We start from the raw sequence: 17,597 nt of genomic DNA on the forward strand, positions 1-17,597 counted from the left end.
ACATGCTAAAGCCTTTAATCAAGGGAGCCCCTGCTATGCTTAAACCCTACCTCATTGCAAAAAGAGATGAAATTAGGAGAGACGCAAACTTTAATGCTCTTTTGGCCATAAGAGAAGCTGCTGACAACGAGGAAGAGGCCCTAGTGCAAAGAAATCTCCCTACCTGGGCTACATTAATGCACGACATCATAAATCATGGACGAGAAATGGGATGGGATGGTCTATCAGATGAAACCAAAAAGAGAAGTCGTAATGTTAGGCAACTTAAACAATCAACCCAAGATAACCCCCCAGTACAGGAACCCACCGATCATCAATCCAAAACTCAGAAGTGGAGAGAATTATACAATCAAGCATTGTTACTAGGTATGCCCAGAATTGCAATTCAAAGACAGAGAGTGCCAGTGCTATTCAGAGTCTAATTAATTCATACATTTCAAAAATATATTGATGACAGTCAGAAAGGAAATATTCCAAATACTCAGACACCTACCCCTCCTCCGAGAGGGAGTAATAACCCTTTTTCTCCCAAAGATTCGGAAACAAAAAACTAGTAATGCCTGGATGACGATTGGGTCTGTCGGTCCGGCAAGTGGAATCTTATCAATGGATTGATAACAATGGCCCATACATTTTGATTCCAATTGGTCCTCGACAACAATTAGTAAAATTCCTAATAGATACAGGAGCACAAATTTCAATCTTAACACAACATGATGCTGAGAAGCTGGGTGTACGACCTGGACGGCAAAGAGTTAAAATCATCACTGGAGTAAACGGAGCCAGTGTTCTGTGTCAAACTGCAAAAGTAAATTTATGGCTCCCGGGCGAGAAGTGTATGTTATCTACTCACTTTGCTATCAAGAATCACAATGAAAATATTTTAGGCTTTGATATTTTGAACGGCCAAACCTGGCACCTGCCGGATGTTAGTGCGTGGTCATTTGGTTCAAACCCCAACCCTGACCAAAAACAGGAGGCTACTGTGCATGTACTCCACGCAGCCCCTGCACTTCCTGATTCAAAGATCACTGATGTGCCACAATACCCGATTTCTGCTGCGGCACGAAATGGGATTTCAGAAGTAATAACAGATTTAGAGAAAAGACAAATTATCTCTAGAACTCATTTCCCATATAATTCACCCATTTGGCCAGTCCGTAAACCGGATGGGAGGTGGTGCTTAACAATTGATTATCGGCACTTGAATGCCAATACAGTCCCGTTAACAGCTGCTGTACCAAACATTGCAAACTTAACAGCTACTTTGCAAGCAGCTGCACACCCGTGGATGGCAACATTAGATGTGAAAGACATGTTCTTCGTGGCCCACTTGCTTGGGAAGCTACTGATAACAGTGGTGCAAAACATAGAATCAGTGCTAGGTGGATTTATCCTACATCATAAAGGGGTAACCCATTCGGCCTTCCCCACCGAAACTTTTCTTTCTTTTCTTTTAGAGGAGAAAATGGATCTGTATGGATGGCAACAACGACTATGGCGGTTTATCCCCAGTTTAACCTCAATTTTTCTCTTAATTGGGATAAGTATAATCCCTTTGGTCCAGACACGAGACCTTTGGGACCATGCACTACTAAATTATACTGGAAACATTGGAGTGACACCAGAAAATAAGGCAAACCTGAACCTTGCTACCTTGGTGATACATGGAGATGAGGCATATCTAAAAGATACATGGAAATGGGAGACATTAGACATAAAAGGATTTAGGACATCTCACAATGACAACAACATTCAACAAATACTATTGAGACAAGGGGAGTCAAAAGAATCTCAGTAGATATAATAAAGGGGGATGAAAGATGGTGTTTGACGCTTACATTGTTGAAATTAGCTGAGGCAGAGACAGTTCCTGATAAGAAGCAGGAGCTGGCCCCAAGAACCAGCCAAGACTGGCCTTACGGCTTGGCTGAATACCAAGAAACCACTGAGCCTGCGCAAGAAAAGAGGTTACTAGCGGTGATGGAGTCATCTATCTTCATCTCTGCGACCACCAGGCGACCACCATAAAGAGGCACTGTGCAAGCGCAGTTGAGAGGAGGCTATGGAAATGACCTCTCGGAGATAATTTTAATATGAAGCGGGGATAGGTCATGCATATGTATAGGCGTATTGTGAATATGTAACACTTGACTGTATAAACTTGAAGCGAACTGCCGAGTCGCCCACGCACGACTTTGGTGGGACTACCCCCCGTGCCGCCCAGCACTGAATGAACATACCTACTTTACAATCTCACTGATTGTGGAGTCTGTTTTCCGCACGTCACTATCACTTTCAGGCCTTACCAGGAGAGGAAATAAAAATAGGGTGTCGGGCAATTAATGAGTCTACCCACGAAAAACCCACAGAAATCAAAATATACTACACTGATTTTTCTAAACCAAAAAACAATGATAAATCTTGCCATAAGATCTCAGAACCAGACTGTTGGTACAATTTCACTTTCACACAACCCGTACTCGCACTCTGCTTCTGGGGTAAACATGGTGTGGAATTATTGTTTGATTTTATGATTAGCGAACGCGACTTATGGAGCTCGTGTACAACGGGGTGGCCATGGCCTGATGCGTACATACTTTCTGACACACCTATGCCCAATCTAAATTTATTTGTGACAACACTACACAATAACATTACCTTTTGCAGGCATGAATGGATGATTAAAGACAAAAATGAAAATCAACAAATTCCATCTTTGAAAGGAACTAAGGGAGATACCATTTCAATAGGATGCCAAATTGAAATCACATTAGATGTATGACATCGACTTTACACATCATTGTAAACTGCACCGAGGGAAGACACAACATACATACCTGTCCTTTTAAACACAAATGTTGGTATATTTTTACTATAGATCTCATTCAACACACATAATGTGTTTGTGGGCAGACTTCAACTCTCATTCTGACCTAGACCTTCAATTCAGGATTGAAATCGAACAACCAAATTTACCAACTCAGCCCCCCCATCAAACTGTCTCCTCACATTCATAATACTGGCATCTAATCAATTTCACTTATGACCATACCAACAGTAAAGCCACAGCTTTCATTTTGACAATATGCAATGCTTTGGTATACACCATATACCCAATCATTGTTCTGGGATTAAATCACCATGGAAATATACTCTATCCCATAGAACATAGAGTATGGGCCCCACAAAAAGGAAACAAATGGCAAACTATTGATACGGATGCATGCGTTATACGGGAACACCAGGGATTCATTTGCGAAAGTAATACCATTAAGGCTCAAGACATTTGTCTTGACACTGAACAAAATCTTTGTCATTTTGAAATACATCCTGATGAAACCCCTGAAACTGTGCTTATATATGTTGGAAACGGATGTGTTTGTATGAGAACCCTTTGTGATTCTGATGCCTTGAACAAAGGCAGGAGGAGGAAAAATTTTACTGTGTCACAGTACTAACGAACCTTTTGCTTGCTTTAATAACTTTGAAATTTTGGTATGTACTAATTAGATAAGAAAAACCTTGAGCTTTGTCAATGGTATGTGCTAAAGGTGCCAACAGACAGGAAGCCTTGGGCCTGATGTGCCTTGGGCCCTGATGATAAGCTTTGAGTTTGTATTGGGTCTGGCTGAGATGGAGTTAGTACTCCCTATAGCAGCCCTCATAGCACTGTGCTCTGCAGCTCTGTAGCTAGAAAGGTGTTGATAACACACCAGTGTTTTGGCTACTGCTGAGCAGTGCTGGCACAGCATCAAGGCTGTCTCTCCAACATTTTTGCCCTCCCCTCAATGGCAGGCTGGGGCAGGGCAAGATCTTGGGACGGGACATAACCAGGACAGCTGACCTAAACTAACCAAACAGATATTCCATACCATATGACGTCAGCTCAGATATAAAAGCTAAGTGAAGGGAGACGGAGGGGGGGGGGGCATTTTTGTCTTCCGGAGCAAGCACTACGCGTACTGGAGCCCTGCTTCCCAGGAAGTGGCCAGACATCGCCTGCTGATGGGAAGTAGAGAGTAACATCATTTGTTTTTGCTTTGCTTTCGCGCGCGACCTTTGCTATCATTTTATTAAACTGCCCTTATCTTGACCCACGAGCCTTTCGTTATATTTTTCTCTCCCCCGTTCCAGCTGAGGAGGGGGAGTGATAGAGCGTCTTTGGTGGGCACCTGGCATCCAGCCAGGGTCAACCCACCACAGAGTTCTGCTGAGTTTTTGTAATTAAAAACTTGCCAAGGCCAGCTAACTAGGAGAAAGAGATGACCCACACTGCGCGTGACCAAAGGGTGGACACTATGTAAATGATAATATGAATATGTATGACTGGAATAATATAAATTTTGCTTGCTGTAGGTAACGGTGTGCACGATAGGTGGAGTGATCCCCCGTGCACCCAGCGCTGCAATAAAGAATGCCTGCTTTCTAAAACTCCAAAATTGAGTCTTAGAGAGTTTCTTTGAGTTTCTTTTGGTAACAATTCTATACTTACAGACAATACCACTGTGGAGATATATAATCACTCAAATATCTGTGTTTGTAATTTTACCAAAATTATAGGATACGACTTTAATTATTCAGCTCCTGTCATGACTTACCAATTGCTACAATCAAAGTACACATCATGACTTACTGCCTACTCCCATTGTAATGAATTTTAGATTGGTGAGAAAACTGCTACAACATAATGACCTAAACCAATTGTTAACACGAATTCGAGACAACAGACAACAAACTCTAATTACTGTCCATCATGATGCAGAAAAGATACATCACATTCTGGACAGAGTGAAGAGAGATGGAGAACACCACTGGTGGGATACCTTATTCAGATGGTCACCGACAGCAACATGAACTTTAAAGTGAATGTTACATCCTGTGATAATTTTACTCATTTCTGTTATATTATGCTTGTTAAACATTGTTCAATATATTAGAATATGGACGACAGTCAGACAAATATCACTGTTGCAAAAACCTCCTCGCATATATAAAATTGTTTAATTATACCTGTCAAACATTTAGAATTAAGCAAACCTACAAAACTTTCCCTCAAATTACAACTGGAACACGGCATTCATCTGTTTATAGTCACAGAGGCAAGAGGCAGCCACACCGCCACTCTGTGAAAGAGAGATGGATTGACCAGGATCCTGGTTTGGAGGACTGTTCCTATATATGCCAATAATTTCCTAAAAGGCCTTGAGTGTGTCACTCAGGGTGACATCTGTAATACTTAGGACCTTAATAAGAAACTCTCACAAGTACACTATTCTGAGGGGAATTAAATGGGTCCTTGGCTAGAGAAACCTAGATGGGGACAAGAAGCTAGTGCATGCTTCTTTTCTGTTGCTCTGCTGTGATGGGTTAACCCTGGCTGAACACCAGGTGCCCACCAAAGCCGTTCTATCACTCCCCCATGCTCAGCTGGATAGGGGAGAGAAAATATAACAAAAGGCTCGCGGGTCGAGATAAGGACAGGAGAGATCATTCACTATTACCGTCACGGGCAAAACAGACTCAATTTGCAAAACATACTCAATTTATTACAAATCAACCAGAGCAAGGTAATGAGAAGTAAAATGAAATCTCAGAACACCTTCCCACCACCCCTCCGTTCTTCCCGGGCACAACTACCCTCCCGGATTTCACCACCAAGCCCCCCCAGCGGCACAGGGGGACAGGGATGGGGTTTATGGTCATCACACGTTATTTTCTGCCGCTTCACCTCCTCAGGACGAGGGCTGATCACACTCTTCCCCTGCTCCAGCGTGGGGTCCCACCCAACGTGGGCCATTCCCACGGGCTGCAGTTCTTCACGAACTGCTCCAGCATGGGTCCATTCCACGGTGTGCAGTCCTTCAGGAGCACAATGCTCCAGCGCGGGTCCCCCACGGGGTCACAAGTCCTGCCAGAAAACCTGCTCCGTGGGCTCCTCTCTCCACAGATCCGCAGGTCCTGCCAGGAGCCTGCTCCAGCGCGGGGTTCCCACGGGGTCACAGCCTCCTTCGGGAACCCCCCTGCTCCGGCGTGGGGTCCTCCACGGGCTACAGGTGGAGATCTGCTCCACCGTGGACCTCCCTGGACTGCAGGGGGACAGCCTGCCTCACCAGGGTCTTCACCACGGGCTGCAGGGGAATCTTCGCTCCGGCGCCTGGAGCATCTCCTCCCCCTCCTTCTTCACTGACCTTGGTGTCCGCAGGCTTGTTTCTCTTACATGTTCTCACTCCTCACTCCGGCGGCAGTTTCTCTCCGTCCCAACTTTTTTTCCTTCTTAAAAATGTTATCACAGAGGCGTTACCACTATCACTGATTGGCTCGGCCTTGGCCGGCGGCGGGTCCGTCTCAGAGCCGGCTAATATGGGCTCGCTCTCTCTCGAACACAGGGGAAGCTTCCAGCAGTTTCTTACAGAAGCCACCCCTGTAAACCCCCCCCCCCCCCGCTACCAAAACCTTGCCAAACAAAACCAATACATCTGCTCATGACTTGTGGTTGTGGTGGGTTGACCTTGGCTGGCTGCCAGGTGCCCACCAAGCTGCTCTATGACTCCCCCTCCTCAGCAGGACAGGGAGGAGAAAATAAGATGAAACACATGTAGGTTGAGATAAAGGCAGTTTAATGAAAAGCAAAGAGTGTGTGCAGAAGAAAAGGAAAACAAACAAACAAAACTATTCTCTACTTCCCATCAGCAGGCAATGTCCAGCCACTTCTTGAGAAGTAGGGTCTCGGTACGCGTAGTGGTTGCTTTAGAAGACAAAAGCCTTAACAAATGCCCCCCCTCCCCCCCTTTCTCTTAGCTTTTATAGCTGAGCAGATGTCATATGGTATGGAATATCTCTTTGGTCAGTTTGGGTCAGCTGTCCTGGCTATGTCCCCTCCCAAGATCTTGACCACCTCCAGCCTACTGGCCATTGGTTGGAGAGACAGCCTTGATGCTGTGTGAGCTCTGCTCAGCAGTAGCCAAAACACTGGTGTGTTATCAAGATTGTTCTAGCTACAAGTACAAAGCGCAGCACTATGAGGGGTGCTATGGGGAAAGTTGACTCCACCCCAGCCAGACGCAATCCAATATCCACCCCTTATTCCATACCATTTGTGTCATGCTCAGGTTTCACATAATTTAATACATTTATATATCTTCTAACCATCCCACTGTATTTAATTATCATTACTGAAATCCCTTCTTACCAACACTTACAACTTAAACTACATACTTAAACTATCTTTCTACCCAACATAACCAAGTTATACATTCTCATTAACTACTATCCCCTGTCCTTTAACAGATAGATATTCTCCCATTGCATGGGCTTCTGCTGCTCCCCCAAAAGTTCGTAAGAACAGGCTATGACTTGAGCCCCATCTGTCAAGATGGGTGCTCAGGACAGGAGAAGCAGCATGTTTTATTGTTGGGTGCCAACACCAGATTGGTTTGGGTCACCGTTGCACTCACCTGGTTCCTTGCAAAACTCGCTCTTTGTCAGTTCAGGTCATTCCTGCTACATTACTTCCTACAACATACAACTCGCATCACAGATTATTTTTCCCCCCAAGGTTAAATGTCCTTGAGGCTCACAATGGATCTCCCAATCCTTCCGCATTATCCACCAAGTACATCCAGGTCCTTGAGCGAAGACAATCCCAGGAATGGGTTTGCCTTTTCCCATGGGAGAGGCAATCCACACTGCCTTCCCCAGCCACTTCCCCATGTGCACTATGGGGACCTTATCTCCTCCCACAGTATGTAGGGGCTTTATTTGGGCAGGACCAGGACAGTTAGCAGATCCTCTGGTGTTAATCAGCCAAGTGGCTTCTGCTAAATTTGTATCCCAATGCTTCCATCCCCTTTGCCCAATGCTCTCGGCATAGTGTTTAACAATCTGTTATATCTCTTAATCTTTCCAGATGCTTGTGGGTCATAGGGGATGTGATACACCCACTCAGCGCTGTGTTTCCTGGCCCAGGAGTTTATGAGGTGATTTTGGTGATGACTCCCATTGATTCAATTATTTCTGGGGCACCATGTAGCCATAAAATTTGCCTAAGATGGTGTTGTCGTGGGGGGATTTAAAAATGAGAGAGAGGTTTGCATTGCTTAAAGAATCACCTCCGATTGTATTAGCAATAGAAAAATGATTTAATAGAAATTTGTATAAAAGTGCGACTTCACAGAATTTGTTGGCAAGGTTCACTCTATTACTTAGTACATGGATAAAATGCGCACAGGAAAATTAAATCAGAATCAAACTAAACTTATGTATATAGGGACCAAAAATCTAATAGGGTAAAAGGGAATGCGGGAAAGGGTAAGGGAGACCCTCCCATTGAGTCACGAGGTTCAGAGAAGACCCCCTTGCTTTCTAAACTCCTGTTGGAGTCTAGGTGCAGCTGGATTGACTCCTAGTCCCGGACTTGGTCAATGGTTTATATCTAAAGGGATTATGAGTATAATAGTAGCCTAAAATTCATTCACAGTTGAATAAAAATCACGACAGTAATTTAAGTATAAATTTGAAAGTATTAACTTATATCTTACAATATACTTGCTATAACTTAATATAATATACTTGCTATAATATACTTGCTATAACTTATTATGGACTATTCAGGTTAGTACATGCACATGCATAAAGACACTAAGAGAAATACATATAAGAGAATAAAAGAGAGTAAAAGAGAGAAAAAAAGAGGTATACCTCAAAAATTCCCCTCGAGGTCAGTGAAAATATTCACGTCGAATGCTTCAGCATTTGTCTTAATGAGCGAAGAGAATCAGCCCAGGTCATGTCGGCTTTTGGCGACAGACCTCCAATTTTCGCAAACTGGAATGTTTGTGACCTCTGATGAGAGGTGTCCCACTCAGAGGGAGATGTGGTTGCAGCCTGCTGCAGTCCAGGAGAGCTCAGAGAGCCTAACTTAGTACTGCTGTTTATAGGTTCAGGAGATGATTGACTTTCGTCATCAACAAATTTCTAGAATCCCAGCTGTGCTGGAAAATTCCGAGACTGTTGGAGAATAACTTAAAACATAGATAGGGGATCCTCAAGATTGTCAAGGGAGGATTGTAATGTCTCAAGGCTGTTATGAGAAAGAACTGGCTGCAGGTTGTTATGAGAACTGGCTATCTCTACTCCCATTCCCCTGCCTCCGCCAGGCAGCAGGAGTCCTTGAGACACACAGCATATCTCCCTGTCTTAGCTGTGTAAGAGTTCCCGGCACAGTCAAGGGTCACTTAACTGCCCGACTCATTACACTTATGCTAAGGCCTAGCAAGCCTTCCTGAGTTCATAAATCAGTCTGGAGAGGATGAAAGAAATGCACCACCACATTCCACCCTGTGACTAAAGTCATCTCTCTTTCACAGAGTGGCGGTGTGGCTGCCTCTTTCCTCTGTGACTATAAACAGATGAATGCCTTGTTCCAATTGCAATTTGAGGGAAAGTTTTGTAGGTTTGCTTAATTCTAAATGTTTGACAGGTATAATTAGACAATTTTATATATGCGAGGAGGTTTTTGCGACAGTGATATTTGTCTGACTGTCCTCCACATTCTAATATTGTCGTGGTTTAAGCCCAGCCGATAACAAAGCACCACGAAGCCACTTGCTTGCTCGCCACCCCCCCCCCCCCCGGCCACAGTGGGATGAGGAGATAATATAAAGGCAGGCTCATGGGTTGAGATAAGTACTGGGAGGGATCACTCACCAATTATGGTCATGTGCAAAAGACAGGCTCAACTTAGGGAAGAAACAAAATCAACTTAATTTACTACAAATCAAATAAAAAACAAGGATATTAGGAAGTAAAACCAAACTTTAGAACACCTTCCCCCCCCCTCCCTCCTTCCCGGCTCAAGTCCCGGTTGTCTCCACCTCCTCCCCCCGGCGGCACAGGGGAACAGGGGATGGGGTTTGGGGTCAGCTCGCCACACATTGTCTCTGCCGCTCCTTCCTCCTCAGGGGGAGGACTCCTCACTCATCCCCTGCTCCACCGTGGGGTCCCTCCCACAGGAGACAGTCCTTCACAAACTTCTCCAACGTGAGTCCTTTCTGCGGGCTGCAGTTCCTCACACACTTCCCTGGTGTGGGTCCATTCTGTGGGCTTCAGTTCTTCCTGAACTTCCTTGGCGTGGGTCCTTTCTGCGGGCTGATCTTCAGTCACACACTGCTCCAGCATGGGCTTTCCCATGGAGTCATGGCCATCTTCAGGGGCCTCCGCTCCACCATTCACCTCCATGGGCTGCAGAGGGACAGCCTGCTGTCTCACCGCAGCCTGGAGAGGCATTAACCTCCTCAGGGGCCCCTCCTCCCCCTCCTCCTTCACTGACCTCGGTATCTGCATAGGTGTTCCTCTCACATTCCAATCCCCCTACTCACTACCAGTTCCCCTTCTTAAATCTGTTATCCCAGAGGTGCTACCACTGTCACTGATTGGGTCGGCCTGGGCCAGAGGCGGGTCCGACTTGGAGCCAGGGAAGCTTCTAGCAGCTTCTCACAGCAGCCACCCCTGCGGCCCCTCCCCCGCTACCAAAGAAAACCCCCGCGCCACACAAATCCATAACAAATATATAGAAAAATGTTTAAAAACAAGCATAATATAACAGAAATGAGTAAAAAACTTCTCATGCCCAAGCGATGGGAATCACTGCATCTTCTATTTCTCGAGGTATCTTGTCCCTTTTGGGATTTGTATCTTGTAAGAACAAGGCCATGGCTTCGACATATTTAGATTCCGGGATTAAAATTTCAACTTCCCCATTCTTGAATCTGATTTCAGCTTCTACCTTTTCAAGTAAATCTCTACCCAATAAGGTTTTCAGAGAATTTGGCAAATATAGAAACTGGTGAGTAACCCACTGTTTTCCAAGTTTAAATTTTAAAGCTTTAAAGAAGGGTCTTGTTTCGCGGGTCCCTGTCGCACCAATAACATTTACGTTTTTATTACTCAATTCCCCCTCTAAAGTATTTAAGACAGAATAGGTGGCTACAGTGTCTACCAAAAATTCAATTTCCTCATCTCCCAGCTTTGCTTTAACCAGAGGTTCTGCTGGGGGAGAGGTTCCTCCAGTCCCTATCAGTCCTCTCCCACTGCTTACTTCAAACACTTCTCTCAGCACAACCACAAACACACCTGATTCCTCCTTCTTTTAACATTCCTAATCCAATCCTTATCTCACTTGTAAATTCCTTGCAAAAGCAGCTGCCAGTAAGTCAGCCTCTTGTTGCCTTGCTCCTCTTTTTCTTTTTTTTCTTCTCTTTTTCTTTTTGTTTTGTTTCTGCTCAGTTTTCTGCTTTTCTTCGTGCTCATCGTATACAAACACAGCAACACTCAAATTATTTCTCTAAATCAGGGGCTGTTTGACCCACAAGGACACTAATTGTGAGTGCATCATTAAAATTTTGTTAGCAGAGCTTGTCTGAGTCCCCAAAAATCACTGGGATGCTCATCAGGTCTCTGCTTGCATTCTTGCACTTTTAGTCCAATTTACCCCTAGTTCTCCACATGCCCTAATGGCTTCTATTAAATTTCAGAACTCTGTCTGACAAACGGCTCAGTCTCCTACGTTGTTATAGTCACAGTTTCGATTTTTTTTTTTTTCTTCCTAGCCTGTTGTGCTAGTTCTGCTCAGGGAAATTTAACACTCGCCCTTCTACTTTTCCAAAGCTAAAACGAGGGGATCACTAGGTGCAAGCTTTATACCGCATTCCTTTTGCCACTCCGGATGTCTCCTCAAAGTAAAGAACATATCCGCTTGCAACACTTCATCCCGCTTTCCTTCTCTCCTCAAGAATAACATTAGTTGTAATAAGGTGTTATAATTTAACATACCATTAATAGGCCACTTTCCCCATCATCCAATTTATACAGTGGCCACCATTGATTGCAATACTTAATCAAATTTTCCCTTGTCCGGACCCAACCTTGCAGTCCGGCAATCTGCTTCCAATGTCCCAAAATACATCCCAAAGGTGACTTTTTCAAAATATCTCCCTTACACGATTCCCCACCTATATTAAATATGAGTAACAAAACAATTAAATGATCCAAGCAAACAAAACAAATCCGTATTTCCAATAATAAAGTTCCGATAACCAGGCACAATTATATCATTCACAACCACAGCAGTATTACCGGTCCTGCCGGCTGGGGACTCTGACCCCGTACAATCACAACACTATTACCGGTCCTGCCGGCCAGGGACTCTAACCCCATAGGCTTGAGTCCGGGACTCTAACCGCGAGCAAGCTTAAGTTGGGGACTCTAACCCCAGTAGATACTCTAGAGCTGGGGACTCTAACCCTGTAGTCAGGGGACTCTAACCCCCACGCAGGCGCCTAGTCCAACCTCTGCGGCCTTTACGTGCAGTCTGACCAGGCAGACATCCTAGGGACTCTAACCCCAGACAGTCAGGGGACTCTAACACCAAGGGAAAAGAAAGAATGCCTTCTCACCTTTCCAGGGGACTTGCCTTGAAATCTTTGGGTCCAGGGATCAGAGGTTCTCCCCAAGAAAATCCTCGATGCCAGCTGGAGGTCAAGAGATCCCACAGAGCCATCAATGTTCAAAGGGAGTGTCCCATCTGGGTTGCCAAATTGTTACGTAAAAGCCAGTCAAAGAAACTCTCTAAGACTCAATTTTGGAGTTTTAGAAAGCAGGCATTCTTTATTGCAGCGCTGGGTGCACGGGGGATCACTCCACCTATCGTGCACACCGTTACCTACAGCAAGCAAAATTTATATTATTCCAGTCATACATATTCATATTATCATTTACATAGTGTCCACCCTTTGGTCACGCGCAGTGTGGGTCATCTCTTTCTCCTAGTTAGCTGGCCTTGGCAAGTTTTTAATTACAAAAACTCAGCAGAACTCTGTGGTGGGTTGACCCTGGCTGGATGCCAGGTGCCCACCAAAGACGCTCTATCACTCCCCCTCCTCAGCTGGAACGGGGGAGAGAAAAATATAACGAAAGGCTCGTGGGTCAAGATAAGGGCAGTTTAATAAAATGATAGCAAAGGTCGCGCGCGAAAGCAAAGCAAAAACAAATGATGTTACTCTCTACTTCCCATCAGCAGGCGATGTCTGGCCACTTCCTGGGAAGCAGGGCTCCAGTACGCGTAGTGCTTGCTCCGGAAGACAAAAATGCCCCCCCCCCCCTCCGTCTCCCTTCACTTAGCTTTTATATCTGAGCTGACGTCATATGGTATGGAATATCTGTTTGGTTAGTTTAGGTCAGCTGTCCTGGTTATGTCCCGTCCCAAGATCTTGCCCTGCCCCAGCCTGCCATTGAGGGGAGGGCAAAAATGTTGGAGAGACAGCCTTGATGCTGTGCCAGCACTGCTCAGCAGTAGCCAAAACACTGGTGTGTTATCAACACCTTTCTAGCTACAGAGCTGCAGAGCACAGTGCTATGAGGGCTGCTATAGGGAGTACTAACTCCATCTCAGCCAGACCCAATACAAACTCAAAGCTTATCATCAGGGCCCAAGGCACATCAGGCCCAAGGCTTCCTGTCTGTTGGCACCTTTAGCACATACCATTGACAAAGCTCAAGGTTTTTCTTATCTAATTAGTACATACCAAAATTTCAAAGTTATTAAAGCAAGCAAAAGGTTCGTTAGTACTGTGACACAGTAAAATTTTTCCTCCTCCTGCCTTTGTTCAAGGCATCAGAATCACAAAGGGTTCTCATACAAACACATCCGTTTCCAACATATATAAGCACAGTTTCAGGGGTTTCATCAGGATGTATTTCAAAATGACAAAGATTTTGTTCAGTGTCAAGACAAATGTCTTGAGCCTTAATGGTATTACTTTCGCAAATGAATCCCTGGTGTTCCCGTATAACGCATGCATCCGTATCAATAGTTTGCCATTTGTTTCCTTTTTGTGGGGCCCATACTCTATGTTCTATGGGATAGAGTATATTTCCATGGTGATTTAATCCCAGAACAATGATTGGGTATATGGTGTATACCAAAGCATTGCATATTGTCAAAATGAAAGCTGTGGCTTTACTGTTGGTATGGTCATAAGTGAAATTGATTAGATGCCAGTATTATGAATGTGAGGAGACAGTTTGATGGGGGGGCTGAGTTGGTAAATTTGGTTGTTCGATTTCAATCCTGAATTGAAGGTCTAGGTCAGAATGAGAGTTGAAGTCTGCCCACAAACACATTATGTGTGTTGAATGAGATCTATAGTAAAAATATACCAACATTTGTGTTTAAAAGGACAGGTATGTATGTTGTGTCTTCCCTCGGTGCAGTTTACAATGATGTGTAAAGTCGATGTCATACATCTAATGTGATTTCAATTTGGCATCCTATTGAAATGGTATCTCCCTTAGTTCCTTTCAAAGATGGAATTTGTTGATTTTCATTTTTGTCTTTAATCATCCATTCATGCCTGCAAAAGGTAATGTTATTGTGTAGTGTTGTCACAAATAAATTTAGATTGGGCATAGGTGTGTCAGAAAGTATGTACGCATCAGGCCATGGCCACCCCGTTGTACACGAGCTCCATAAGTCGCGTTCGCTAATCATAAAATCAAACAATAATTCCACACCATGTTTACCCCAGAAGCAGAGTGCGAGTACGGGTTGTGTGAAAGTGAAATTGTACCAACAGTCTGGTTCTGAGATCTTATGGCAAGATTTATCATTGTTTTTTGGTTTAGAAAAATCAGTGTAGTATATTTTGATTTCTGTGGGTTTTTCGTGGGTAGACTCATTAATTGCCCGACACCCTATTTTTATTTCCTCTCCTGGTAAGGCCTGAAAGTGATAGTGACGTGCGGAAAACAGACTCCACAATCAGTGAGATTGTAAAGTAGGTATGTTCATTCAGTGCTGGGCGGCACGGGGGGTAGTCCCACCAAAGTCGTGCGTGGGCGACTCGGCAGTTCGCTTCAAGTTTATACAGTCAAGTGTTACATATTCACAATACGCCTATACATATGCATGACCTATCCCCGCTTCATATTAAAATTATCTCCGAGAGGTCATTTCCATAGCCTCCTCTCAACTGCGCTTGCACAGTGCCTCTTTATGGTGGTCGCCTGGTGGTCGCAGAGATGAAGATAGATGACTCCATCACCGCTAGTAACCTCTTTTCTTGCGCAGGCTCAGTGGTTTCTTGGTATTCAGCCAAGCCGTAAGGCCAGTCTTGGCTGGTTCTTGGGGCCAGCTCCTGCTTCTTATCAGGAACTGTCTCTGCCTCAGCTAATTTCAACAATGTAAGCGTCAAACACCATCTTTCATCCCCCTTTATTATATCTACTGAGATTCTTTTGACTCCCCTTGTCTCAATAGTATTTGTTGAATGTTGTTGTCATTGTGAGATGTCCTAAATCCTTTTATGTCTAATGTCTCCCATTTCCATGTATCTTTTAGATATGCCTCATCTCCATGTATCACCAAGGTAGCAAGGTTCAGGTTTGCCTTATTTTCTGGTGTCACTCCAATGTTTCCAGTATAATTTAGTAGTGCATGGTCCCAAAGGTCTCGTGTCTGGACCAAAGGGATTATACTTATCCCAATTAAGAGAAAAATTGAGGTTAAACTGGGGATAAACCGCCATAGTCGTTGTTGCCATCCATACAGATCCATTTTCTCCTCTAAAAGAAAAGAAAGAAAAGTTTCGGTGGGGAAGGCCGAATGGGTTACCCCTTTATGATGTAGGATAAATCCACCTAGCACTGATTCTATGTTTTGCACCACTGTTATCAGTAGCTTCCCAAGCAAGTGGGCCACGAAGAACATGTCTTTCACATCTAATGTTGCCATCCACGGGTGTGCAGCTGCTTGCAAAGTAGCTGTTAAGTTTGCAATGTTTGGTACAGCAGCTGTTAACGGGACTGTATTGGCATTCAAGTGCCGATAATCAATTGTTAAGCACCACCTCCCATCCGGTTTACGGACTGGCCAAATGGGTGAATTATATGGGAAATGAGTTCTAGAGATAATTTGTCTTTTCTCTAAATCTGTTATTACTTCTGAAATCCCATTTCGTGCCGCAGCAGAAATCGGGTATTGTGGCACATCAGTGATCTTTGAATCAGGAAGTGCAGGGGCTGCGTGGAGTACATGCACAGTAGCCTCCTGTTTTTGGTCAGGGTTGGGGTTTGAACCAAATGACCACGCACTAACATCCGGCAGGTGCCAGGTTTGGCCGTTCAAAATATCAAAGCCTAAAATATTTTCATTGTGATTCTTGATAGCAAAGTGAGTAGATAACATACACTTCTCGCCCGGGAGCCATAAATTTACTTTTGCAGTTTGACACAGAACACTGGCTCCGTTTACTCCAGTGATGATTTTAACTCTTTGCCGTCCAGGTCGTACACCCAGCTTCTCAGCATCATGTTGTGTTAAGATTGAAATTTGTGCTCCTGTATCTATTAGGAATTTTACTAATTGTTGTCGAGGACCAATTGGAATCAAAATGTATGGGCCATTGTTATCAATCCATTGATAAGATTCCACTTGCCGGACCGACAGACCCAATCGTCATCCAGGCATTACTAGTTTTTTGTTTCCGAATCTTTGGGAGAAAAAGGGTTATTACTCCCTCTCGGAGGAGGGGTAGGTGTCTGAGTATTTGGAATATTTCCTTTCTGACTGTCATCAATATATTTTTGAAATGTATGAATTAATTAGACTCTGAATAGCACTGGCACTCTCTGTCTTTGAATTGCAATTCTGGGCATACCTAGTAACAATGCTTGATTGTATAATTCTCTCCACTTCTGAGTTTTGGATTGATGATCGGTGGGTTCCTGTACTGGGGGGTTATCTTGGGTTGATTGTTTAAGTTGCCTAACATTACGACTTCTCTTTTTGGTTTCATCTGATAGACCATCCCATCCCATTTCTCGTCCATGATTTATGATGTCGTGCATTAATGTAGCCCAGGTAGGGAGATTTCTTTGCACTAGGGCCTCTTCCTCGTTGTCAGCAGCTTCTCTTATGGCCAAAAGAGCATTAAAGTTTGCGTCTCTCCTAATTTCATCTCTTTTTGCAATGAGGTAGGGTTTAAGCATAGCAGGGGCTCCCTTGATTAAAGGCTTTAGCATGTCAGGATCCACAGTTGCTGATACGGGAACATTAAGAGGGCTGCATTCATGCATGGCCTGGATACAGGCAGCTTTTGTAATAGCTGTAGAGAGCTCATTCAAGGATTTAATAGGTATTAATAGCGGCTCTCCTCTCTCTAAAACATCTATTCCACCAGCCCAGTATGCCACTCTACTTGTTATTGAGCAGGATCGTCTGGGGGTGCGGGTCCAGCATTTAAAAAGACACCAGGGCCCCAAAATCCATTGGCTTCATCTCCGCTAAGTAAAATTCTATCTCCCTCAGTTAGACACACTCGCCATAGGTATTCAGTTTCAGTTTTGCCTGGCTTAACAGCCGTAGTGTTCTTGTAAATTGGCCATTCGAATTGGATCAGATGGGGTTGTTTTTCGGGTACGATCCCCTCCTCCACCCCAAGGTCCAGTGGTTTCTTCTGTTTTTATGATGGGCCTAGCCTCATATTCAGGGGGGTTTAAAGGTAATGGAGGATCATTTTGTTTTACATAGTTATCATCAG

Source organism: Accipiter gentilis, chromosome W (genome assembly GCF_929443795.1).
Source record: "Accipiter gentilis chromosome W, bAccGen1.1, whole genome shotgun sequence".
Lineage (NCBI taxonomy): Eukaryota > Metazoa > Chordata > Aves > Accipitriformes > Accipitridae > Astur > Astur gentilis.